The sequence below is a fragment of the Lactuca virosa genome, chromosome 6 (assembly GCF_052849685.1).
Source record: "Lactuca virosa cultivar CGN04683 chromosome 6, Lactuca_virosa_CGN04683_v6, whole genome shotgun sequence".
NCBI lineage: Eukaryota > Viridiplantae > Streptophyta > Magnoliopsida > Asterales > Asteraceae > Lactuca > Lactuca virosa.
In genome coordinates, this window is record NC_136431.1 from 187183903 (window position 1) to 187211177 (window position 27275).

Genomic DNA, 27275 nt, shown 5'->3' on the forward strand with positions numbered 1-27275 from the left:
CAAGAGATAGTGCGGATTCTTTATCAAGACTAACACTTTACACAATTGGCCTAAGTTGGTCTCTGTTTTATCCAAAACATCACAACTTACCAATTTCAAATGTACAAGAGTAGATAACCTTTTACTCTTACATTTGACTAGTGTTAACAAACCCTCTTTAAGATATGTCACTCAAGTTACAATCTTGGAGTATGACTCTAAGAATTGTTTTGGAACGAAGTATGACTCATCTTTTTGATTTAACCATTTCAACAATTCATGACTCCTATTCTTAGTCATAAGAATGCACTAAGATGACTTTAGAGGACCAATTGTGATATGGTATCTTAATCATTAAGATGATCATAAACATGATACTAAAGTACTCTCCCATCTTTTCAGATTTGAGAAACTTTTATCTTTCTGCCATACTTTGATTCTTCTTATTCGTTCTGTCTCACATTGAAACTTCTCCAATGCTACAAACTTATACTTAAACTTATAAGTATAACCATATTTACTGAACTTAAGTAAATCATGACGAATAGTCTTCTTGATCTTTTGTGGTGGACTTGACCAGTGCACAAGAATGTGTACTCGATCCCTTAGTCATTTCCTTATTCACATAAGGAATTAGTCTTAATTTTCCAAGCTGAAAGTTCTCATTCATCATACTATACAACTTGCATGATTCCAAGTTTCGGTCCAATTGAACCTTGGGTGATGAGAATCTTTCCTTATTTGGTAATATTAGACACTACCACAACCGAAAGAATCAAATCCATTTTTCCAATATTGCTATCAATGGAATCTTATAAGCAACAACTTTTCACAAATGCCATTGTAAGGATACTTAAAATAAATAAAATCAAAACCTTTTTCTTTTATTTTAAAACTTTGCGGAAAAACTTATCCTTACAATCCATATGAAAACCTTGTTGTTATCTATTCCTAAGCAATATAAATATCATAACTCTTAAGTAATAGCCCAAAATTCTGATCACCGAACCATGCGATTGAAATCCATCTTCGCGATCAGAATCAGCATGTACTTAATAGAGTTAGACAATGGACTTTACCTGAAGTAGAGCCAAACTTATTGACTTTACCTAAATTTGGCAGCTTCGTAACCAATGCCCCTTCCTTTGGCAATAGTTACCTATGGACCCTTGATAATGGGACTATCTCAGACTTCGCCTCTCTTTTTACCATTGGGTTAACCGAGTTGACTATGGCCGATCCCTTTCCATTGGGAAGAGAGAGCTTTACTGGATATCCAATGTCATCATTGTCAATGTCCATAGCGCTTTAGGAAGTTGATCTTAGCAAATAGATAAGATCATTAAGGGTCTTGTCTTAGTCTGTTTCATAGGATTCCCAAAAGAACTCACTATGTGACTTAGAAAGTAGTTGAGCCACCAACTTTCTCAAGACTTTGACACCCAACTCTCCCGGCTTGTCAATATGTGACTACATCTCCAAGATGTGATCACACCTAGACCTTGCCTTGCCAATAGGGCTTGAGTGACCTTAAACTTTTTAGGAACTTGTGGGTTAGGGAGAATAATTGGAGGAGGTGAAAGAAGTATGATATCCATGGGACATCATCTTCATTTAGGAAAGCTTGTTTCAAGAGATTTGGGAAGATCATAAATGTCTAGACCAGACATCTTTTTGGGAGATATTCAAGATAGTTGATTTACACCCAATATGAAATATTAAGGCTAGGACCCAACAAACTATTTTATAACTTAGAAGAGGGATGCCGTAATCCAAGCTATAAAATATTTGAAGGTAGGTGAATGACGATTCACCAATTTCCACCATGAAAAATGAAATAATTTATTAGGTTTTAATTGGATTTGAAAGTCCTAGATCTTTGAGATTCATTGAACTGTTCAAAGGCATGTTTCAATCTCGAGTGTGCCCTTCAGGTTTTGTGACTGGGATGCCGAGGATCACAAAACAAGGTGTGAATAACCATGCAAATATACTTGGTACCCTTAATATTTACCCCTTAATCAGTGTGCCGGTTAACCACACACGCTCCACCGATACTATGATAAATATTAAGTTACCCTTTGCCTACCTTGTTAAGTCCAGGTTAGTGTGCCGGTTAACCACACACGCTCCACTAACGACTTAAGCAAAGTGCAAAGTGTAATTTCATGGGTTAGCACCAAATTCACATTTTCCTAAGTAACTAAGATTGGGTATTAATAAGAGTTTAGTTACTTAGTATTTATCATTAATACTTTTAATGAAAGGAGAATTATAGTCCTTGTCCTACCCGTTCGGCTAACGACCCTCCACCAGTCAAGGAAGCGGTGGGTGAGAGTGGACACCCATTAAACTGCCATTTTATAGGCAGTAACCTTATACCCCCCTTATAGACCGGCTTCGTGAATGAGGCCTACTAACGGTAAGACTGACTTTACTCTTATACATATATATAAATATTATTAACTTATAATATTATAAAGTATAAGGGTTGAATTTTAACTTTTAAAATTCTAAGGGCTAACTTGGAATTAAAGTATTCATAAGTGAAAAATTTTCAAATTCCAAAACTTGAGGGCAAGTTTTAAAACTATTCAAAACTAATTAATTCCATAACTTATGAGTTTAAAGTAGTTTTAATTAAAAAAAAAACTCTTCAAGTTCCATAACTTGAGGACAAGTTATGGAAGACTTTAAACTAATTAATAAAAAAAATAACTTTTTTTATTGTAACTTATGGAACTAATTAAGGTTACACTTTTTTTTAATTTAATGAAGAGACTCTTGAACCTCCATAACTTGAGGACAAGTTATGGAGTCATAAAACCATTTAATTAGAACTAGACTCTTCATTTTGTAACCTTTGCCAACTTTTATGAGTTTTATGATTCTTAAATGTGACTTTTCATATAACTTGAGGACAAGTTACAAAAACACACTTTGGAATCAACTCTTAGATTAAAATGGATTGAAAACAACTATTTCACACAACTTTTCTATTAATCTAAGAACCCTCATAAGAACAAGATAATTCAAATCATCAATTTTCAAGAAATTAGCATGAACATACAAACTAATACAAATCTTTAAATTATGACAATTATCTTAGAAATTGGATTAGCATGAACATTACCACATCAAAAACAAGTTTATAAGTCCAAAAACATCATAGGGTAATGTTCCTAGTCCAATTCCAGCCAAAACAATCGAATATATGCATCCAACTCGATTTTTCAGCTACTTTTGCAAGTATAACAAGAAAACAAGCCTAGGCTCTGATACCACTGTTGGGTTATGAGCATTCTAACACTCCTAAGTGTACATGCAACCCTAAATACCTTGGATCTATGTTTTCTCTATTATACATACAATTATGAACATCCAAGGTATTATCCTAATCTAGCATACAAAATAATAAATATAACAAGATAGAATACATACCTCTTTGATGTAGAATGTCTTCATGAAGCTTGAGTGCCTAATGCCCCAAGTGTGACACTTCAAATGGTTCACACAACACCAAATACACTTGGAATAACTTGAGAGAAACTTGAACACTCCTTGAAATCGTCTAGCCCTCACACTCACACATTAGTGCACGATTTCTTGAGCCATGGGATTCTTTTATATGGTGGATATTAGGGTTACACCATGTAACTCATAACTTTACCCATTCCTTATGCTCCATGGATTTTAACCTCCATGGAGTATCCATGGGTCACCCCATGGACTTAGTCCAACATAAGGAATCTTGGATCACAAGCCCACATATATAAGAATGAATGATTTACACAATCAACCCATATATTTAATTAGTCTCCTTTTGATCACTTAATTAATTCCAAATTAATTCTTGATCAATACTAATTAAATAACCTTATTAATATATTAGAACTTATAATATATTAACCAACCTTAAGTGTTATTTCTCTCATTATAGTCTATCCAAATGCATGATGCCATGCAACCCAAATGGACTATGCCGGGTCGGGTCAAGTCTTACCAATTATAGTTATGGACTTAGACATTAATCCAACAAGAGCAGTGGTTCGTAATGGCATGACAGATGATCAAGGGTTATTTAAGGTTGTGGTTCATCATATGGAATTGGATTTGGGTAAAGTTCGCAATCGATATGTTTGAAGGATCATTTCTGCATGTTCTAGTAGTGTCTCCAGTCAGGGACTGGGGGTAGATTCATAAATGGATGCTCATCAGTTTTAGGGAGGGGTTTATGAGAATATATTATGAGTTGCCTTTTTTTAGTGGGCCTCTGGTGGAAACTCGCGTTGGGGATCGCGAGTGTATTCGTGCAAGGTCTGTATTTCAGATAAATGTGGGTTAATAAATCTGCACGTCAAAGGCATCACCTGGAGGGTTCATGATTTAGCTTATGTGTCTGTACTCTGGGATGGTTCTACCTATGTGAAGGTCGGGCAAGTGATGAGGCTTCAGAATTATAGCAGTAGCGTGTCGGTCCGACAGTTAAGGAAATCTATATATTGTATCTCATTGTGTTCATAGAATTGTTATCATCAGGATTTGAATAGATATTTTGATGGATAAGTGTCATGGATTTAGCATTGGTTCAGTATAGGCGGTCTGTCAGGGAGTCAGACCAATTCGAGACTTTAGGTTCAGATAAAGTAGGTTGGGTTCTGCGTGGGATTGTGGATTCGTCTTCTTTGGGTGGGAAGTTCTGCTGGGTTTTGTTGCCTTAGGAAGGTAATTGTATGTTCAAGGTTATGGTTGTGTCCCTCCGGCTGTCGGGCATGCCGGGGATGATAAGGAATGACTTTGAGGATGAAATCTAATTTAAGTGGGGGAGAGTTGTAACGTCCTGTTCCGAATCGATTGCTAATTCGAGGTTGTGGCATGAAGATCAGTCATCATAAGGCTTAGGACCTTTGAAAAGGTGAGATCTAGACCTATTTGGGTGCGAGTAATGTAATTGAGGTGATCCAGGTGTTCGGTTCGTGTTTTAGAGCCTAAGGGTATTTCGGTAAAGTGTCAGTTCGGGCTTTTATGGAAATTGGATTTTTGATCGGGAAGTTTTAAGGCAAGTATAAGTTGATAGAAGTGTAGGTCTTCTCGTTACCTTTCTGTGGATACAAAGAACATCGAAAACGGATAAGGTATGCAAAAGTTATTATCATTTGAAGTTAGAAGGGTTTTGGACCAAATCAGGTACGCAGGGCGTACCAGGTGGAAACACAGGGCATTCATGGGAAAAGTGGACGCAGACACTTTTGGGAAATGCTGGGCGTTCGTTGGCCAGATGAAAACCCTAATTTAGGGTCTTGGACTCTATTTAAAGACCTTAACTCACCTCAACCCTCATTTTCTTCAGCCTCCATCCTCTCTAACCCTAAGATCGAAACCCTAACCATCATTTGAGTGATTCTTGACCTTTAAAGTAATTTATGTGTGTTTTTGGTGCTTGAGGAGGAAGAAGGAACTTCTTAAAGAGTCATTGCTTGACTTGGAGCTTATGGATCCAGGCTTTGTTCACCTAGATCTAACTTCTGGAGGTATAAAGTCTGAACCTTGACAACTCTTTCATGCAGATCTAGCTAGGTGGCACTTTGTTATGATTTTGGTCCCCTTGTGGTGGTTCTTGTGAGTAGAAGTCACTTCAGAACCTTTGAGCTTCATATTTGGCCCTTGTTGCGGTTATGGAGTCATAACGTTTGGACCTTGATGAGGATAAACCTTCCATGCATGATTTGGTAGCCATTTGATCAAGTTTGGGACTTAGGGTTTGGATTTGAGTCCCATTAAGTTATGCTAAGTCATAAAGTTGGAAACTTTATGACTTAAGAAGTCCCTTTGAATCAGATTTGGAAGTTTGGACTAAACTCTTAAGGTATTAAGAAGTTTTAAGACATTTTAGAGTGATTTTTTTGACCTTTAGAGTTCATCTTCGGTGTTTGGGCTTCATTAAGCCATGCAAAGGATTAAAGCCTTCAACTTTATGGATTAAGTTGCTTATATTAAGCTATTATGAGATTTTGGACGTCTGGGCTTAAGGGATTAAGACATTGGATTAAGAAGTTGGAAGTTTTCGGGAATGCCGTGCGTACAGCCGATGCATGCCACACGTTCGTCTGGTCAGTGGGTTTTTGGGATTTTTGGACTTGGACTCTTTTGGAATGGACTGGGTTGTTTCTTTGGGCCGTTAGTGGGCCTTGGTCCAAGTTTGAGTTGGGCCCATTAAGGAAAGGGTAAATTGGTCTTTTACCCTAGGAGTCGGGACTTATGAGCTGAGACCACGGTTAATGGATTATGACATAATTATTAATTGGGATTTATTTGTTGTTAGTTGGCGCAAGGTTATCCGGTTCGGCGGTGCAAGCAGTCATTTGCGTATCAGCGGATTGAAGTGAGTTGTCCTCACTGTACTTGTGGGTCGAAGGCACCAATGCCGGCCCATTGGATTGATATCATGTTATGCATGCTACTGTGCTATTATGATCTGTTAGATCGGTATCCTGGTAGATAGGATGTTGTTGTGCTGTTATGATCTATTAGATCGGTATCCTGGTAGATAGGATGTTGCTATGCTGATATAATCTGTTAGATCAGTATCCTGGTAGATAGGATGTTACTATGCTTAGTGATCTGTAGATCTATTTGCCTGACTGTAGACTATTATATGATTATCTGTTATATGTGCACATGTTTGGTCGGTGGCTGAGGCTTCACTGCTTTGTACGTAAGCCAACAGGCCGGGGCATTCCAACCCGATGGTTGAATGGGCCCGGGGGTATTCCATCCTGAGGATGACTGGAACCATAGTATGTTGGCATTCCAACCCAATGGTTGAGGGCCTAGGTTATTCCAACCCGATGGTTGACTTGACCCATAGTATGTTGGCATTCCAACCCGAGGGTTGAGGGGCCTGGGGTATTCCAACCCGATGGTTGATTGGACCCATAATTTGCTGTTTTTTTTCTCTGTTTGGGTGGTGGTACTTTGGAGGAACTCACTACGCTTTGTGCTTACAGTTTGGTTTATGGTTTCAGGTACTTCAGAGAATCGTAGTAAGGCGAATGCGTGACCGTACACATCCTAATTTTATGTCATTGATCTTGGGAGACATTGATTTTAAATAATGTTTTGGGTACAATGATATTGTAAAAACTTTTATTATTAAAAAGGATGTTTTGAAAAGTTTAAATTTGTTGAAAATTTTGGGGTGTTACATGAAGGATGAAAAGAATAATGAGGGAGATGGAAGATGAGAGATGAAAACAATAATAATAGGCCTTAACTTAATAGTAGTATTATACTAAGCGATGTAGTCATCTAACAGAGTATAGATGACGGCCATCAGACTATTGATGACAGTCCCGTGGAACGCAGGAAGGTTTATAACCTATAAGAGATGGAATAAGTGTCCCTTTGATGTACTCTAATTTCTACTGACATGTATTGCAGAGAAATCCCTGAAACAATACTGTCAGCAACGATGATTTTGATGATCCTTACGATAGATCCTTAGGAATGAATATAAAAGAAAACCTACTGATATGTACTGCAGAGAAATCCCTGAAATAGTACTGTCAGTAACGATGATTATGATGATCCTTAGAGTAGGTCCTTAAGAATAAAAATAGAAGATAACGAGGAGGGGTAATCAGATTAACTGTTTGATAACTAAACATATTAGCTATATTATTGTGGTTTGAAAACCCTATGTAATCACCAGTTTTCCCAACCCGACCTACTCAGTTTCTTTGTATCACATGTATCGATCCGAATGTATTTGATGTTTGGAAATAATGAGAGCTTTGGGGAAATGTAGGACATTAGATGTTGTTAGGAAAATAATGGTTAAATTTATGCTTATGTTTCTTGTATCTGTTATAACATCCCAAGTTTTAATAATCTAAGAAAAACATTTATTTGGAAGTACTTTTTACGGGACGAATTCCGCTATATAAAGAATACTCTATTATTCAAATAAGCAAATAAAGGTCTTTTCTGACCATAAAAAATGGGGATGTCACAGTTGGTATCAAATAATTAGTTTAAGCGAACCAAGAATATTTGAGGATTCCTAGACTTAAACTTAGAATGTTAAGAAATGATCATGAGATGTGTGTCTATTTGTCACACCCCAAAACCGGAACGGCGGAATCGTTCGGGGGTGGAGGACGTCATGTACAGTATCACAACAATGCAAAGTAGTAAACAAGTAGCAACATCATCTATTGCATTAATAATATAATTTAATACAAGTGTGTTTTGTCAAGTTATATAGACACCAAAAATATAAATCAAAATAAAAGATGAGTCTTGAACGAGCTCCATCTTCTCAAAACCTGGCACCGGTACCTGTCTACTGGTGACATGAGAATACAAGTTATTTTGAAAGAGTTTATCAGCTTTAAAGCTGGTGAGATCATAAGTATATTAGTGTCTGTGTTTGTATGAAAGTGTTTGTAAGTATGTAATGTATAAGTTTGAAAATGTTTGTAAGTGTTTGAATTCTCCTAGAAAACCCTATGTTTCCTACTAAAAGTAGCCTTCTACCAAGGCATCTAGTGGTCGTGTGTGTGTCTCTTGTAAGAGTATGTATTTTCCCAAATCTGACTATCATTAACCAAAAATATAGTTTTTACATTACTGTTTATTGTGTGAAGATCACAACGTGAATGCAATGGGAAAATGAAATAGTACTGTAGTGTTGTATTAAGTAACTACTGCTGTACTAACTACCTTAAACCAATTGTTATTTAAGGTACCATGTGATCGGCTTGTACCACACTACCGACTATAAACAAGACGATGTAAGACGTCGGAAGAAATGACGTTTGGCACCCGTAGACTTGCAAGTCCCACTGTAGCTAGCAGCAAGGTATAGGATAGTCAATCCAGTATAGATCTATACACAAACTCAACGCTCTCCATTTAAGGAGATTCTAGATACAAAACGGGCCATGACAGGTGATGCCATGCCCCGTTACGTGGCTCACATAACTGTATTAGTGCACTTGTGTATGTATTGAATGTACTAGCTGTATTGTATGTTCTCTCTCTGTCTAGTATGTATGTATGTTCTCTCTGTATGGTATTGTTTGTTTCTCATCATAGTATTCTCTATCTGTATGTTATGTTCTCTCTGTATGGTATTGAATCATGTATGAACTGACTCTTTGTATGTTTCACTGTTCTAGTAATAGTATTAGTATCTCCCTAAACTATACCTATTATAGCTTACTAGTAATGTTGTTTGAATGTATGAACATGTGTGTATACCTTTGCTACCCAAAGGTATTGAATAGAAAGAAGTAACCTTTTATATCTATACACATATACATGATATATGACTAGGATTCAAACGACCTTCGGACAAATAACCGATACCCTAAGTCCACAACCAAACAAGGAACAGGAGGTAAGGTGAGCTATCAGTCCTAAGTCCTTTAAATCCTACTTATATAACGATATCTATATAGATAGACATTTAGCAGAATATAAGTTTAAAAGAGTTTAATAAAAGTATTTGACATGTAAAAGAGTTTAATAAAACAGTTTGAAGTAGTTTGTTTGATAACACAGTTTGAAAAGTAAGAAATCCACTTGTTTGGTAGTTATTAATCACATGTGATTGATATAATAACTATAATAGTTCAACTTGTATCCCCCCATAAAAGTATTTAAAATCATTTAAAAGGTTGATTAAGGGGGTATGAACTCACCTGTAGTGAGTGGTTTGGATGAACGGATGGTATAGGATGCTAAGTGTCAAGTGAAGACTTGAACACACACAAAGATCCTAGTTAACATGTAATAACACATATATGTATCCAATTAGTCATTTAACAACTAATTAATCAAGTTAAGACACCCTAGGACATGAAAAACACCTTGATTCAAGTGTTATAAGTACTAAGGATTGCATCTAAGGGTTGTAGGGCCTTGCATTTGAGTTTAGGGTCCAAGGGTAAACTCTTTTGGAGTTTACGGTTTTGGGACCAACTCTCATGGAGTTTACGGTCGTAAACCCATGAGTTTACGACCGTAAACCCATGGTACTTCTACCATTTTGTGTTTTGAAGATTTATAAGTCATAAAGAAGCATCCTACTTCAAGTCTAAGCCTTAGGAAGTGATTGTGGCATCATTTCACCCCTTTGTAGAGTTTACGGCCCATGGACCATTTCTCCATGAGTTTACGGCCGTAAACTCTAATGGTCCTTGATGTTTTTGATGTTTAAGGTCCTAAGAACTTTAATGATATGATCTAGACTAGTATCCAAGGCTTGGTAAGGGACTAGGGCAAACAATGGCCCCTTCATTAGGGTTTACGGTCCAAGAACATGTTTGGACCGTAAACACCCTTGATCTTGTGTTTCTTTGTGTTTTCTAGTTGATTAAGAAGTGTAACAAGCCTTATAACAAGCCAAGGTAAGAGTACTTACTGTATAGAAGCTTGAAAGGGTGTTAAAAGTCCAAGAACACTAGTGTGTGTTCTTGGTGAAACTAAGAACACTTGAAGATCTACACAAATGGAATGATTTCACGGATGGAATCATGTAAGATCACTAGATTAAGTAAGATATCAACTAATTAGGGCAAGAAACACTTACAAAGTTGAAGATCAAGAAGGAAAATCGGATGATACTTGAGAGGATTTGAGTTCTAGTCTTGAAATGGTGAAAAAGTGATAAAAATGACTAAGTGTCATATTTATACTCCTTAGAGTTTACGGCCGTGAACACCATGTTTAGGCCGTAAACTCCAAACTCTTGGAGTTTTGGGACATTATTGGTGCACAATAAACCCTAGGGTATCCTCTCTCCTGTTATCTCTTGAAGTACTAACTTTAAAACACTCAAACTGACACCAAAAAGCTTGAAAGTTAGCAGAAACAGTTCTGACTTCTATTGAAGTGAATGGTTGTACAAAATAGAAATTTCGGGTTGTCACACTATTAGATTTAAGTAGTATACCTGAACTGAGAACAACACAAGCTTACTTTAGGATAATATGCCTAATTTGTTATTATCTTCTAAATGATTTATATTATAGCATGCTTTAGCTTACTTTAGGATAAGATGCCTAATTTGTTGTTATCTTCTAAATGATTTATATTCATTTTAAGTAGTATACTTGAATTGAGACTATCACTAGATTATTGAGGATAAGATGCCTAATTTGTTGTTATCTTCTAAATGAAAGGTCCATTGCCGACCATAACTTGGATAAAGAAATTTTATGTTTTAAGGATTCTAAACATTTCATTACTGTATTAGAATGAAATATAACCTTTTGGAGTGATAAGGAGGATTATGCACCTAAAACATAACTAAAACCTTATCTATCATAATATACCCGCGATTTTAGTACGCTAAACGATAGTTTGGTGTACAAAACATCACAGTGAGAACACAGAGCGAGCTGGGAAATGGTGATGGAAACCAACATCCTGAACCTCGACGAGTGATTGAGCATGCACCATAAGTTCTGCAAGAAGTCGAGCCTGTCACGATGAAGAAATAATTCGGGACAATATAGCCGAGCAAAGGGAGGAGATGAGACAAATGCTACAGAATAATAGGTATGAAATTACTGCACCATTTGTGCAATATGAGTTGAATAAGGAACAGTCACAAGATGGAAAATGTAGTAGAGTCGTTAGACAGGCTAAACCACGAAGGAGTAGGAAGGCTAATACTGAAGAAGAGGTTGATAGATATGGATGCAAGTATGAAGACTTCATGGCATCCCAACCACCAATCCTTTCCTGGAGGCCAACACAGTAGTAGTTATGGATTGGATTTATGAAATAAAGATGACATTTGAGAGCTACGACTATAGCGATAGACAAAAGAGAATATTCACAGCCAGACAACTACAAAATGGTGTTTTAACCTGATGGAAATGATTGGTCGTCACTATACCAAAGGGAGAAGAAAGGAAGATGTCATGGGAAGACTTCCTTGTACAATTAAAAATGGAATACTTCTCAGAAAGAGATCTATCGCAAATGAGCAAGGAATTCTAGAATCTGAAGAAAGGAGACATAGGCGTTAGTGAGTACGCTACAACCTTTACTAAGAAAATGAAGTTAGTTTCTCACCTGGTTCCTACTAAACCCTCCAAGGTAGAAAGATTTGCTAATGGACTACCAACGAATTTCGATCCAATGGTGAAATTAGCAACTACACTAGAAGCAACCATATAAATTGTCAAATCTCTTGAAGAAATGATCAAAGGAAGAACCACCACCCAAGCTGAAGTCTGAGAGAATAGGATTAATGAAGGACTTACTGTATAGAAGCTTGAAAGGGTGTTAAAAGTCCAAGAACACTAGTGTGTGTTCTTGGTGAAACTAAGAACACTTGAAGATCTACACAAATGGAATGATTTCACGGATGGAATCATGTAAGATCACTAGATTAAGTAAGATATCAACTAATTAGGGCAAGAAACACTTACAAAGTTGAAGATCAAGAAGGAAAATCGGATGATACTTGAGAGGATTTGAGTTCTAGTCTTGAAATGGTGAAAAAGTGATAAAAATGACTAAGTGTCATATTTATACTCCTTAGAGTTTACGGCCGTGAACACCATGTTTAGGCCGTAAACTCCAAACTCTTGGAGTTTTGGGACATTATTGGTGCACAATAAACCCTAGGGTATCCTCTCTCCTGTTATCTCTTGAAGTACTAACTTTAAAACACTCAAACTGACACCAAAAAGCTTGAAAGTTAGCAGAAACAGTTCTGACTTCTATTGAAGTGAATGGTTGTACAAAATAGAAATTTCGGGTTGTCACACTATTAGATTTAAGTAGTATACCTGAACTGAGAACAACACAAGCTTACTTTAGGATAATATGCCTAATTTGTTATTATCTTCTAAATGATTTATATTATAGCATGCTTTAGCTTACTTTAGGATAAGATGCCTAATTTGTTGTTATCTTCTAAATGATTTATATTCATTTTAAGTAGTATACTTGAATTGAGACTATCACTAGATTATTGAGGATAAGATGCCTAATTTGTTGTTATCTTCTAAATGAAAGGTCCATTGCCGACCATAACTTGGATAAAGAAATTTTATGTTTTAAGGATTCTAAACATTTCATTACTGTATTAGAATGAAATATAACCTTTTGGAGTGATAAGGAGGATTATGCACCTAAAACATAACTAAAACCTTATCTATCATAATATACCCGCGATTTTAGTACGCTAAACGATAGTTTGGTGTACAAAACATCACAGTGAGAACACAGAGCGAGCTGGGAAATGGTGATGGAAACCAACATCCTGAACCTCGACGAGTGATTGAGCATGCACCATAAGTTCTGCAAGAAGTCGAGCCTGTCACGATGAAGCAATAATTCGGGACAATATAGCCGAGCAAAGGGAGGAGATGAGACAAATGCTACAGAATAATAGGTATGAAATTACTGCACCATTTGTGCAATATGAGTTGAATAAGGAACAGTCACAAGATGGAAAATGTAGTAGAGTCGTTAGACAGGCTAAACCACGAAGGAGTAGGAAGGCTAATACTGAAGAAGAGGTTGATAGATATGGATGCAAGTATGAAGACTTCATGGCATCCCAACCACCAATCCTTTCCTGGAGGCCAACACAGTAGTAGTTATGGATTGGATTTATGAAATAAAGATGACATTTGAGAGCTACGACTATAGCGATAGACAAAAGAGAATATTCACAGCCAGACAACTACAAAATGGTGTTTTAACCTGATGGAAATGATTGGTCGTCACTATACCAAAGGGAGAAGAAAGGAAGATGTCATGGGAAGACTTCCTTGTACAATTAAAAATGGAATACTTCTCAGAAAGAGATCTATCGCAAATGAGCAAGGAATTCTAGAATCTGAAGAAAGGAGACATAGGCGTTAGTGAGTACGCTACAACCTTTACTAAGAAAATGAAGTTAGTTTCTCACCTGGTTCCTACTAAACCCTCCAAGGTAGAAAGATTTGCTAATGGACTACCAACGAATTTCGATCCAATGGTGAAATTAGCAACTACACTAGAAGCAACCATATAAATTGTCAAATCTCTTGAAGAAATGATCAAAGGAAGAACCACCACCCAAGCTGAAGTCTGAGAGAATAGGATTAATGAAGGACTTACTGTATAGAAGCTTGAAAGGGTGTTAAAAGTCCAAGAACACTAGTGTGTGTTCTTGGTGAAACTAAGAACACTTGAAGATCTACACAAATGGAATGATTTCACGGTTGGAATCATGTAAGATCACTAGATTAAGTAAGATATCAACTAATTAGGGCAAGAAACACTTACAAAGTTGAAGATCAAGAAGGAAAATCGGATGATACTTGAGAGGATTTGAGTTCTAGTCTTGAAATGGTGAAAAAGTGATAAAAATGACTAAGTGTCATATTTATACTCCTTAGAGTTTACGGCCGTGAACACCATGTTTAGGCCGTAAACTCCAAACTCTTGGAGTTTTGGGACATTATTGGTGCACAATAAACCCTAGGGTATCCTCTCTCCTGTTATCTCTTGAAGTACTAACTTTAAAACACTCAAACTGACACCAAAAAGCTTGAAAGTTAGCAGAAACAGTTCTGACTTCTATTGAAGTGAATGGTTGTACAAAATAGAAATTTCGGGTTGTCACACTATTAGATTTAAGTAGTATACCTGAACTGAGAACAACACAAGCTTACTTTAGGATAATATGCCTAATTTGTTATTATCTTCTAAATGATTTATATTATAGCATGCTTTAGCTTACTTTAGGATAAGATGCCTAATTTGTTGTTATCTTCTAAATGATTTATATTCATTTTAAGTAGTATACTTGAATTGAGACTATCACTAGATTATTGAGGATAAGATGCCTAATTTGTTGTTATCTTCTAAATGAAAGGTCCATTGCCGACCATAACTTGGATAAAGAAATTTTATGTTTTAAGGATTCTAAACATTTCATTACTGTATTAGAATGAAATATAACCTTTTGGAGTGATAAGGAGGATTATGCACCTAAAACATAACTAAAACCTTATCTATCATAATATACCCGCGATTTTAGTACGCTAAACGATAGTTTGGTGTACAAAACATCACAGTGAGAACACAGAGCGAGCTGGGAAATGGTGATGGAAACCAACATCCTGAACCTCGACGAGTGATTGAGCATGCACCATAAGTTCTGCAAGAAGTCGAGCCTGTCACGATGAAGCAATAATTCGGGACAATATAGCCGAGCAAAGGGAGGAGATGAGACAAATGCTACAGAATAATAGGTATGAAATTACTGCACCATTTGTGCAATATGAGTTGAATAAGGAACAGTCACAAGATGGAAAATGTAGTAGAGTCGTTAGACAGGCTAAACCACGAAGGAGTAGGAAGGCTAATACTGAAGAAGAGGTTGATAGATATGGATGCAAGTATGAAGACTTCATGGCATCCCAACCACCAATCCTTTCCTGGAGGCCAACACAGTAGTAGTTATGGATTGGATTTATGAAATAAAGATGACATTTGAGAGCTACGACTATAGCGATAGACAAAAGAGAATATTCACAGCCAGACAACTACAAAATGGTGTTTTAACCTGATGGAAATGATTGGTCGTCACTATACCAAAGGGAGAAGAAAGGAAGATGTCATGGGAAGACTTCCTTGTACAATTAAAAATGGAATACTTCTCAGAAAGAGATCTATCGCAAATGAGCAAGGAATTCTAGAATCTGAAGAAAGGAGACATAGGCGTTAGTGAGTACGCTACAACCTTTACTAAGAAAATGAAGTTAGTTTCTCACCTGGTTCCTACTAAACCCTCCAAGGTAGAAAGATTTGCTAATGGACTACCAACGAATTTCGATCCAATGGTGAAATTAGCAACTACACTAGAAGCAACCATATAAATTGTCAAATCTCTTGAAGAAATGATCAAAGGAAGAACCACCACCCAAGCTGAAGTCTGAGAGAATAGGATTAATGAAGGACTTACTGTATAGAAGCTTGAAAGGGTGTTAAAAGTCCAAGAACACTAGTGTGTGTTCTTGGTGAAACTAAGAACACTTGAAGATCTACACAAATGGAATGATTTCACGGATGGAATCATGTAAGATCACTAGATTAAGTAAGATATCAACTAATTAGGGCAAGAAACACTTACAAAGTTGAAGATCAAGAAGGAAAATCGGATGATACTTGAGAGGATTTGAGTTCTAGTCTTGAAATGGTGAAAAAGTGATAAAAATGACTAAGTGTCATATTTATACTCCTTAGAGTTTACGGCCGTGAACACCATGTTTAGGCCGTAAAATCCAAACTCTTGGAGTTTTGGGACATTATTGGTGCACAATAAACCCTAGGGTATCCTCTCTCCTGTTATCTCTTGAAGTACTAACTTTAAAACACTCAAACTGACACCAAAAAGCTTGAAAGTTAGCAGAAACAGTTCTGACTTCTATTGAAGTGAATGGTTGTACAGAATAGAAATTTCGGGTTGTCACATCATCCCCCCGTTAGAAGGAATTTCGTCCCGAAATTAGAGTTTAAGCAAATAAGTAGCTACAAATAACTAAGTAAAAAGACGAGGATATTTCAGTTTCATTTGATCCTCTCGCTCCCAAGTAAACTCAAGTCCTCGCTTGGCGTTCTGGCGAACCTTCACTATCGGGATACGACTTTGTTTCGTTTGCTTGTCCTCCCAGTCCTTTATCTCTACAGGTTCTTCCACGAAGTTGAGGCTCTCGTTGATCTCGATCTCGTCGAGTGGGATTACAAGAGTCTCGTCGGACAGACACTTTTTCAAGTTCGAGACGTGGAAAGTAGAATGTATGTTACTGAGTTCGCGTGGTAAGTTAAGTTTGTAAGCTACAGGGCCGATTCTAGCGAGAATCTCGAAAGGCCCTATGTATCTTGGATTTAGCTTTCCATGCTTTCCAAAGCGTATCAAGCCTTTCCAGGGTGAGACTTTCAATAGAACACGGTCTCCCACCTGGAATTCCAACGGTTTCCTTCGTTTATCTACGTAGCTTTTCTGTCGGTCTCTAGAGGCTTTCAATTGCTCACGAATCTGAACGATCTTCTCTGTCGTTTCCCGAATGATCTCCGGACCCGTGAGAGTGCTTTCAGGAACTCGTCCTTTAGCTAACTGGGTATCACCCACCTCAGCCCAGCACAGAGGGGATCTGCACTTTCGGCCATAGAGGGCCTCGAATGGAGCAGCCTTTATGCTCGTGTGATAACTGTTGTTGTAGGAAAATTCGACAAGGGGTAAATGAGTATCCCATGCTTTCCCAAAGTCGATCACACAGGCTTGCAACATATCTTCCAAGGTTTGGATAGTCCTCTCACTTTGTCCGTCGGTCTGTGGATGGTAGGCTGTACTCATGTCCAGCCTAGTTCCTAAGGAACTTTGTAGCGACTGCCAGAACCTCGAAGTGAACCTACTATCTCTGTCCGAGATAATGGATATAAGAACACCGTGCAGTCGTACAATCTCCCGTATGTAAGTTCTTGTAAGCTTCTCCATCTTGTCTGTTTCTTTGATAGGCAAGAAGTGTGCGGACTTGGTCAATCTGTCGACAATGACCCATATGGTATCAAGTCCACCCGTTGTCTTGGGCAACTTGGTTATGAAGTCCATAGTGATGCGCTCCCACTTCCATTCCGGTATCTCCGACTGTTGTAGTAGACCTAAGGGTTTCTGGTATTCGACCTTGACCTTGGCGCAAGTAAGGCATTTACTCACGAAGGTAGCAATCTCTGCTTTCATGTTAGGCCACCAGTATAGTTTTTTAAGATCCAGATACATCTTATCTGAACCCGGGTGGACGGAATAACGAGTGTTGTGCGCCTCTGTCATGACCAAGTCTCTGAAACCACCGTGTTTCGGTGTCCAGATCCGATCCATGAAATATAAGGCTGCGCCACCTTTGACTTCCAAGTTCTTATCCATCCCTCTCAGGGATTCACTCGCCACATTTTCAGGTTTCAAAGTGTCGAGCTGAGTCTCCTTAATTTGTGTGGACAAGTGTGAATGGATAGTCATAGTCAATGATTTGACTCTACAACCATAGTATTCTTTCCGACTTAGGGCGTTAGCTACTACGTTGGCTTTACCCGGATGGTAACAAATTTCGCATTTGTAATCACTGAGTAGCTCGACCCACCGTCGTTGTCTCATGTTGAGCTCCTTCTGGTCGAATATATGTTGTAGGCTTTTGTGGTCTGTAAAGATAGTGCTTTTTGTACCATACAGGTAGTGTCTCCAGATCTTCAGAGCAAACACAACTGTTCCTAGCTCAAGATCGTGGGTAGTGTAGTTGACCTCGTGTGTCTTCAGCGGTCTCGAGGCATAGGCGATGACCTTACCTCGCTACATCATAACACATCCGAGCCCTTGATTTGACGCATCGCAATAGACAACGAACTCTTCTATCCCTTCGGGGAGGGATAGTATAGGTGCGGTGCACAAGGCTCGCTTGAGCGTTTGGAACGCTCTCTCCTGCTTCTCTTCCCAGTCAAAGGCCACGCCCTTCTGGGTCAGTGTTGTAAGAGGTTTCGCAATTCGGGAGAAGTTCTGAATGAAACTGCGATAGTAGCCAGCGAGGCCTACAAATTGAAGAATTTCAGTAGGCGTCTTCGGTGCTGACCAGCTCTCAATGGCTTTGATTTTGGAAGGGTCCACGTGTATTCCCTCTTCGCTAACCACGTGCCCTAAGAATTCGACTCGTCGGATCCAAAATTCGCATTTCGAGAACTTCGCATAGAGCTTCTCCGAACGCAGCGTTTCTAAGACCTGTCGAAGATGTTGACTATGTTCCTCCTTACTACGAGAGTAGATAAGTATGTCATCAATGAAGACGATGACGAACTGATCCAAGTAAGGACGACACACCCTATTCATTAAATCCATGAATACTGCGGGCGTGTTTGCTAATCCGAACGACATCACTACAAATTCGTAGTGCCCATAACGAGTTCAGAAGGCTGTCTTCGGAACATCCTCCCCTGGCACTCGTAGTTGGTGATATCCGGACCTTAAGTCGATTTTTGAAAAAAAGTTCGCCCCTTGAAGTTGGTCAAATAAATCGTCAATACGAGGCAGAGGGTAACGATTTTTGACGGTCAGTTTGTTGAGCTCCCTGTAGTCGATGCACATTCGAAACGATCCGTCTTTCTTCTTGACGAACAAGACTGGAGCTCCCCAGGGTGAGAAGCTTGATCTTATAAAGCCCTTGCTGAGCAGTTCGTTAAGTTGACAGGACAGTTCTTGCATCTCTACAGGTGCTAGAAGATAGGGCGATTTGGCTACGGGAGTAGCCCCTGGAACCAAGTCGATTATGAACTCGACTTGACGTTGCGGAGGTAATCCTGGGAGTTCTTCTAGAAAGATATCGGGAAAGTCGCGTACTACTGGAATGTTCTGAATGTCCTTCGTTTCTTGGCTCACATCGACCATATGAGCAACGAATGCGCGACATTCCTTTCGCAAGAATTTCTGGGCTTGAATGCTCGAGATGATACGAAGGTTCGTGTCGGGTTTGTCGCCATAAACTACTAGAGTTTCGCCAGATGGCAGATTAAGGCGTACAACCTTTTCGTAACACATGATGTCGGCACGATGAAGACTCAACCAATCCATGCCGATAATGACGTCGAAACTTTTAATTGAGACCGGCATGAGGTCGATCAAAAATGAATGGCTATCTAGAGTTAGGGTATACCCTATGAATATACTGCTAGTGCTCTCCGTCTTTCCATTAGCCATTTCTACAGTGAACGGTTCTTTAAGTGTTCGTGATTTTTGCTTAAGTAAATGAGCAAATTTTTGGTTCACGAAACTCCTCTCCGCTCCACTATCAAACAGAATGCATGCATAAGAGTTATCGAGGAGAAACGTACCCGTGACCACTGTGGGGTCGAGAACCGCTTCCTCGTTGCCTATGGCCAGAACCCTTCCCACTCTACCGACATTCCCTGCCTTTGGGCAGTCCCTCTTGTAGTGGCCCACCTCGCCACAACCGTAGCAAGCTTGGCCCACACCAGCGCCGTGGACTTGGTTGAGTGGCCTCGCCGGAGCTTTGCAGAAATGGGCGGTGTGCCCCTTTCTGTTGCAGTTCGAACACTACATTTCCCGGCAGGCTCCTGTGTGGTGGAAGTTGCATTTGTTGCACTTAGGCAAACTTCCAGCGTACTGCTTTACCGGGGTAGCAGCGGCAGGTGCTATCGCAGCATGAACTGCCACGACCTGCTGCTTTTTGGCAGCCTTCTTCTTCTTTTTGTGATCCCAGAACTTCCGCTTAGAATCAGCGGTTTTGGAAGGTTCTGAGATGGCCAGGGTTGTTGTTGCGGTCGGGGTACGAACCCCATGGTCTATAAGTCGCTGTGCCAATCGCTTGGCACTATCGAATGTAGTGGGGTTTGAAGCCATCACATTTCCCTAGAATGGAGGCACCAGCCCCCATATGAATCTCTCTATCTTCTTTCCTTCTGTATGAACCATGTTGGGACAGAGGGCCACCAGCTCGCAGAACCTGGCGGTGTAGGAGACTATGTCGGATCCCTTCATGGTTAGGCTCCACAGTTCTTCCTCTAGTTTTTGGATTTCGCCCCTCGGGCAGTATTCCTCAATCATTAGCTCTCTCAGAGCTTCCCAGCCCATAGCATTAGCCACCACTAGAGATAGTGACTTGACATGGCTATTCCACCATGTCAGGGCTTTTTCCTCAAAGGTGCAAGCAGCGAACTTGACCTTGCTCCCTTCTGGACAGGAGCAGATTTCAAAAACCGATTCGGTCTTCTCGAACCATTGCGAGAGGGCAATGACTCCGCCAGTCCCTCTAAAGGACTTGGGCTTGCAGTTAGTGAAGTCCTTATAGGAGCACTCTCTCAAGCGCACAGAAGCTTCACCAAGAGTAGATTGAACAGGGGTTCCTCCTCCAGTGGAACCGGAAGAGTGATATTGAGCCATGGCTGTAGCCACAGCCGCAGCTACAGCAGCATTCAGAGCTGCCGTATCGATTTGAGGAGCAGGTGGTGTTGCAGTTATCAGAGGATCGCGTCTTGTTGATCGACGTGGATGCATCTTTTAACTATAAGTTTAGAAAGATGAAGATATTGATAAGAATTTAATAGGAAAATTGATGAGAATGACTCATGGACTAACTCTCCATAGCCCAACAGCACAATTGAATAGTATGATTGATTGTAGATGAAAGCATTTGGATATAATTTCCATGAGATTAGATATCTGTCAATAATACTGGAATTACAGATGTAACAAGTTTGGGAAAAATGGCCTAGAAGTAGGCCTTACATCAACCAAGATGGGAAAATTTTGACAGAACTACGACCTAATCAAGACCTAACAGGTCTAAGATTTACAAAGATAGGAAATTAGACTAGAGTTTTTACATAAACTAGGTTATATCCAAAAGAGAAGTCGATGGGACTCTATTGGCGACGAGAACTACTAGAGTGAGTTCTTGACTCCGACAGAAGACGTTCTATGTCCCTTATGCGCCTTTCAGATCTTGCTTGCTGAGCTCGAAGTTCCCTGACTTCAGCTTGGGTTTCAGCAAGTTCCCTCTGCAGATCTGCATTGCGGACCTGAGTCCTTTCATGAGAAAACTCTAGCTGGCGAATGCGGACTGTGTTAATGCCAGAGTTGGCGTCAATCTCCACCACTCGGTCGATAGCTGCTCGACCTTGCTCGGTGTTCCGGGAAATCCTACGAACCATGATGGGTAGGACCCTGTCAGCTGAACCTCCCTCGGTGAGGTTGTAGAAGCTTCTGCCTCCATTGTAGGGCATGGGTTGGCCCTGTTCCTGACTCCATCTGTTCAAGTTTGTGGCCCACAGAGGTGTGATTCCTTGAAATGCTGGACGAGGGTTTGGGTTTTGAGCAGCTGGGGGTAGGTTGTTGACGTCTGGCTCTGACTCAGAACCATCAGAAAAGCCTTCAGCTTCGTGATCATCCAATGGGATTGGGTGATCATCTTCTGGCTCTTCTCCAAGCCATCCTGCATTGCCGTTGTTGGGGTAGTGCGGGTCTCCGGGAAGATGGAATCCAACCATGATATCTACGCGAGAAAAGGGGTATAAGATATAACTAAGTAGACGATCTAATTAGATAATTATAAGATGATCTTTATCAGTTACTCCAATACTTGTTTAGTAGATACCATTTATATGTACTTAAAATAGAATAGACCTTCGAATAGGTGACCCTAACTCTAAGTCCACAACCAAACAAGGAACAGGAAGTAAAGCAAAGATCACAGATTCTAAGTCTATGACATCCTAGTACATATAACCTTAGTGTATCCACTTAACAACTATTGACATACTAATACAGACCTTTTTAGTTCTCAGATAAGTAATTATAGTAACACAAAATACTCTTATAGTATTTTAAGTTTATGTTCTGTTATATTGTTTTCATTGTAGTAATGTTGGTAAGTTTTTAGACTTGTTGCAACCTCACAACCACACTTAGGCACATGCTAGTCACTCCTCGGATAATATAGTTGATCAGGCTATATCTTCCCAGGGTTGACCATATGTCTCTAAGTCTAATTGTGTTGCCCAACAATCGTAATACTTTTGTTCTGTCCTAGTGACACTGATTTTAGTATGAATGCAAGTATGTATACTTGGTTAAATATTTTATTATTTAAAAGGATAAACTCTTTATCAGAGTATTTTAATCCCGTTGTGTTTATAGTTCGTATATCTTTTATGGGTTGATATACTCAGTTCACTATAAACAATGCTCTGATACCAATCTGTCACACCCCAAAACCACAACGGCGGAATCGTTCGCGGGTGGAGGACGTCATGTACAGTATCACAACAATGCAAAGTAGTAAACAAGCAACAACATCATCCATTGCATTAATAATATAATTTAATACAAGTGTGTTCTGTCAAGTTATATAGACACCAAAAATTTGAATCAAAATAAAAGATGAGTCTTGAACGAGCTCCATCTTCTCAAAACCTGGCACCGGTACCTGTCTACTGGTGACCTGAGAATACAAGTTATTTTGAAAGAGTTTATCAGCTTTAAAGCTGGTGAGATCATAAGTATATTAGTGTCTGTGTTTGTATGAAAGTGTTTGTAAGTATATAATGTATAAGTTTGAAAATGTTTGTAAGTGTTTGAATTCTCCTAGAAAACCCTATGTTTCCTACTAAAAGTAGCCTTCTACCAAGGCATCTAGTGGTCGTGTGTGTGTCTCTTGTAAGAGTATGTATTTTCCCAAATCTGACTATCATTAACCAAAAATATAGTTTTTACATTACTGTTTATTGTGTGAAGATCTATACACAAGTATCATGCTCTCCCTCCAAGAGATTATGGTTTATAATACAAGACTTGAAATGCGTACTTGTGAGTACGTTGAAGCTGAATGTCTCACAACACTTAATATTAATAGATTTACGAAAAGAAAGTCTATATTTCATCTAGATGAAAGTATTTCATCTTCACGGTGTTTACGTAAAGATGTAATGAATAACCCGTGAACTATACCCATTATAGTTTTTCCAAAAGTGTGTTCCATTTGATGATAAAAACTTGGTGTAATATCAACTTTGCATGTGAAGTGTAACATTGGTGTTAATGTTGTTTAACATCCATAAACAAAATCTAGATAAAGTAATTGAAAACATTTCTAACGATGTGTATTTTAAGTGTGGGTTTATCTCGTGTTTCACTTGTATTTCCCCCCCCCTAAAACATGAAAAAGACGTGAAAATGTGGAGGTATGAACTCACCTGGAAAGTGTGATGATTCGAAGGAAACGAGATTTTTCTCGGGCATCACTTCGACCAGGAAGTGGTAAGTTTCTCGGGATTCTCGGCGCTTCGGACCTTCGTCGGGACTGAGGTATGAAACCGGGAAGTCGGGATCGTCTCGGGGTGCTAAACGTGGAGTAGAAGTGAGAGGGAAGAGTGAAATGAGCAAGGAAAGTCGGAAGTCTCGCATGCTATTTATAGGATGAATTCTTGGGATTCACGTCGTGAACATGGGGTAGTTCACGTCGTGAGTCCGGTTTGTAGACGCGACGCCTGGTGGTCTAGTTCTGGCACACATCAGTCATAGACTCACGTCGTGAGTCTCTTGCTCACGTCGTGAGTTTCGGATAAGGTTGGTGTGCGTGCCTCGAACTTCAGAAATTCATATCTCTCGCCTACGAGCTCCGATTTCGACGTTCTTTATATTCACGCATAGGTAAGAATATACTCTACAACTTTCATTTAGACTCCGTCGGCTAATTTTGAGTTTAATTTTTAATATTATATTTTAAATAGGCCGGGACAGGATAATTTCGTTAAAAATCCATAACTTCTTCATCTGATGTCCGTTTTCGTCTGTCTTTTTACCGTTGTACTACTATTGTCGAGACCTTCAATTCTCATTTAGGTTGTGTCGGCTAAAAATTGCTCGATCTTTATTTCGAGTTTTTAGCTGTCTACTGCTGTTCTGAAACTTTAGAAAAATCATAACTTCCTCATACGAAGTCAGATTTGGGCGTTCTTTTTATGTATGCTCACGGTTTAACATAATCTACGACTTTCGTTTAGATACCTAAGGCTAAAAAGTATTTTATTGAAGTTTCACTTTTTACGCTTAACAGTGTTTTACCGGTTGTGTCGCAGATTTTCGATTGGTCATAACTTCTTCGTTATAACTCGGATTTGGGTGTTCTTTATATATTTGGAAACCTTGACAATATATCTAACATTTTATGCAACCCAAATGAGACTTTAGAACACTTCATTTTTGACGCCATTTTATTACATCAAAATAGTTTAATATTATTTGACTTTTTGAACATTAAATTGTCTTGAAATATCGGGTTGTCACATCATCCCCCCGTTAGAGGGAATTTCGTCCCGAAATTTAATCTAAGACATAGTTTATGGAGTAGGAAAAAGATGTGGGTACTTTTGTTTCATCTGATCCTCGCGCTCTCAGGTGTATTCAGGTCCTCGCTTGGCATTCCAACGGACCTTCACAATGGGTATGCGACTTTGTTTAGTTCTTTTAACTTCCCGATCCATGATTTCTACAGGCTCTTCCACGAAGTGGAGACTCTCGTTGATTTCAATTTTGTCCAGAGGGATGACGAGGGTCTCATCGGACAAGCATTTCTTTAAATTCGACACGTGAAAGGTAGGGTGTACGTTATTGAGTTCCTGCGGTAATCGAAGTTTGTATGCCACCGGGCCGATCCTGGCAAGGATCTCGAATGATCCGATATACCTAGGGTTGAGTTTCCCATGTTTTCCAAAACGTATCAAACCCTTCCAGGAGGAGACTTTCAATAGTACCCGGTCCCCAACATGGAATTCCAAGGGTTTCCGTCTTTTATCCGCATAACTCTTTTGTCTGTCTCTTGAAGCTTTTAATCGTTCTCGGATTTGGACAATCTTCTCAGTAGTTTCTCTTATGATTTCCGGGCCAGTGAGAGTGCTATATGGTACTTGACCTCTTGCTAGTTGCGTGTCGCCCACTTCAGCCCAGCATAGAGGTGATATGCACTTACGGCCATAGAGGGCTTCGAATGGAGCAACTTTGATGCTAGTGTGATAGCTGTTGTTGTACGAGAACTCGATCAATGGTAAATGGGTATCCCAAGCCTTACCAAAATCTATTACACAAGCTCTTAGCATGTCCTCTAACGTTTGAATGGTCCTTTCACTCTGCCCGTCTGTCTGTGGGTGGTAGGCTGTACTCATGTCCAGCTTAGTTCCCATAGCTTTATGCAGCGACTGCCAGAATCGTGATGTGAATCGGCTATCTCTATCAGAGATAATAGATATCGGTACTCCGTGAAGGCGCACTATCTCTTTAATGTAGATCCTTGTCAGCTTCTCCAGTTTGTCTGTCTCTTTTATTGGTAGGAAGTGTGCGGATTTGGTTAATCTGTCAACGATAACCCAAATGGTGTCGAGACCACCCGTAGTCTTAGGCAACTTGGTTATGAAATCCATGGTTATCCGCTCCCACTTCCACTCAGGTATCTCTGGCTGTTGAAGTAGTCCCGAGGGCTTTTGATATTCTACCTTAATCTTGGCGCAAGTCAGGCACTTGCCCACAAAGGTAGCTATTTCGGCTTTCATGTTCGGCCACCAATACAACCTCTTGAGGTCTAAGTACATCTTGTCTGAGCCGGGATGTACGAAGTAGCCAATTTTATGAGCTTCGTTCATGACAACATCCCTGAATCCACCCAATTTTGGTGTCCAGATCTGGTTCATGAGACAACGAACTCCGTCATCCCTGGCTTCAAGGTTTTTGTCCATTCCTCTCAATGCTTCACCTGCCACGTTCTTTGGCCTCAAGGCTTCTTCCTGTGCTTCTTTGATTTGTGCGGACAGGTGTGAGTGGATGGTCATGGTTAATGCTTTTACTCGGCGGCCCGAGTACTCCTTTCTGCTCAAAGCGTCTGCAACCACGTTGGCTTTTCCGGGGTGATAACGAATTTCACATTCGTAATCATTTAGTAATTCCACCCACCGTCTTTGTCTCATGTTGAGTTCCTTCTGATTGAGGATATGTTGGAGGCTTTTGTGATCGGTGAAGATGGTGCACTTGGTACCGTAAAGGTAATGCCTCCAGATTTTTAGGGCGAACACTACTGCTCCAAATTCGAGGTCGTGCGTCGTGTAGTTTACCTCGTGCGTTTTCAGTTGTCTTGAGGCGTAGGCGATGACCTTCCCTCGCTGCATTAGGACACATCCAAGTCCCTGGTTTGATGCATCACAGTAGACCACAAAGTCTTCTGTTCCTTCTGGCAAGGATAATATAGGCGCGCTGCAAAGAGCTCGCTTCAGTGTTTGGAACGCAGTGTCTTGTTTTTCTCCCCAATTGAAGGTTACACCCTTCTGAGTCAGGGTGGTAAGTGGTTTAGCAATCTTCGAAAAGTTTTGTATGAACCTTCGGTAATACCCAGCAAGGCCCAAGAATTGTCGGATTTCCGTTGGAGTCCTTGGAGTTGTCCAGTTCTCGATTGCCTTGACTTTGGAAGGGTCTACGTGTATCCCCTCCTTGCTGACCACGTGACCTAGGAAATCTACTTTCCGAATCCAAAATTCTCACTTTGAGAATTTTGCATAAAGCTTCTCTGTCCTTAATGTTTCCAAGACCCGTCGGAGGTGTTGGCTATGTTCCTCCTTGCTTCTTGAATATATGAGTATATCATCTATGAATACGATCACAAATTTGTCCAGGAAAGGACGGCATACTCGGTTCATCAAGTCCATTAACACCGCCGGTGCATTTGTCAATCCAA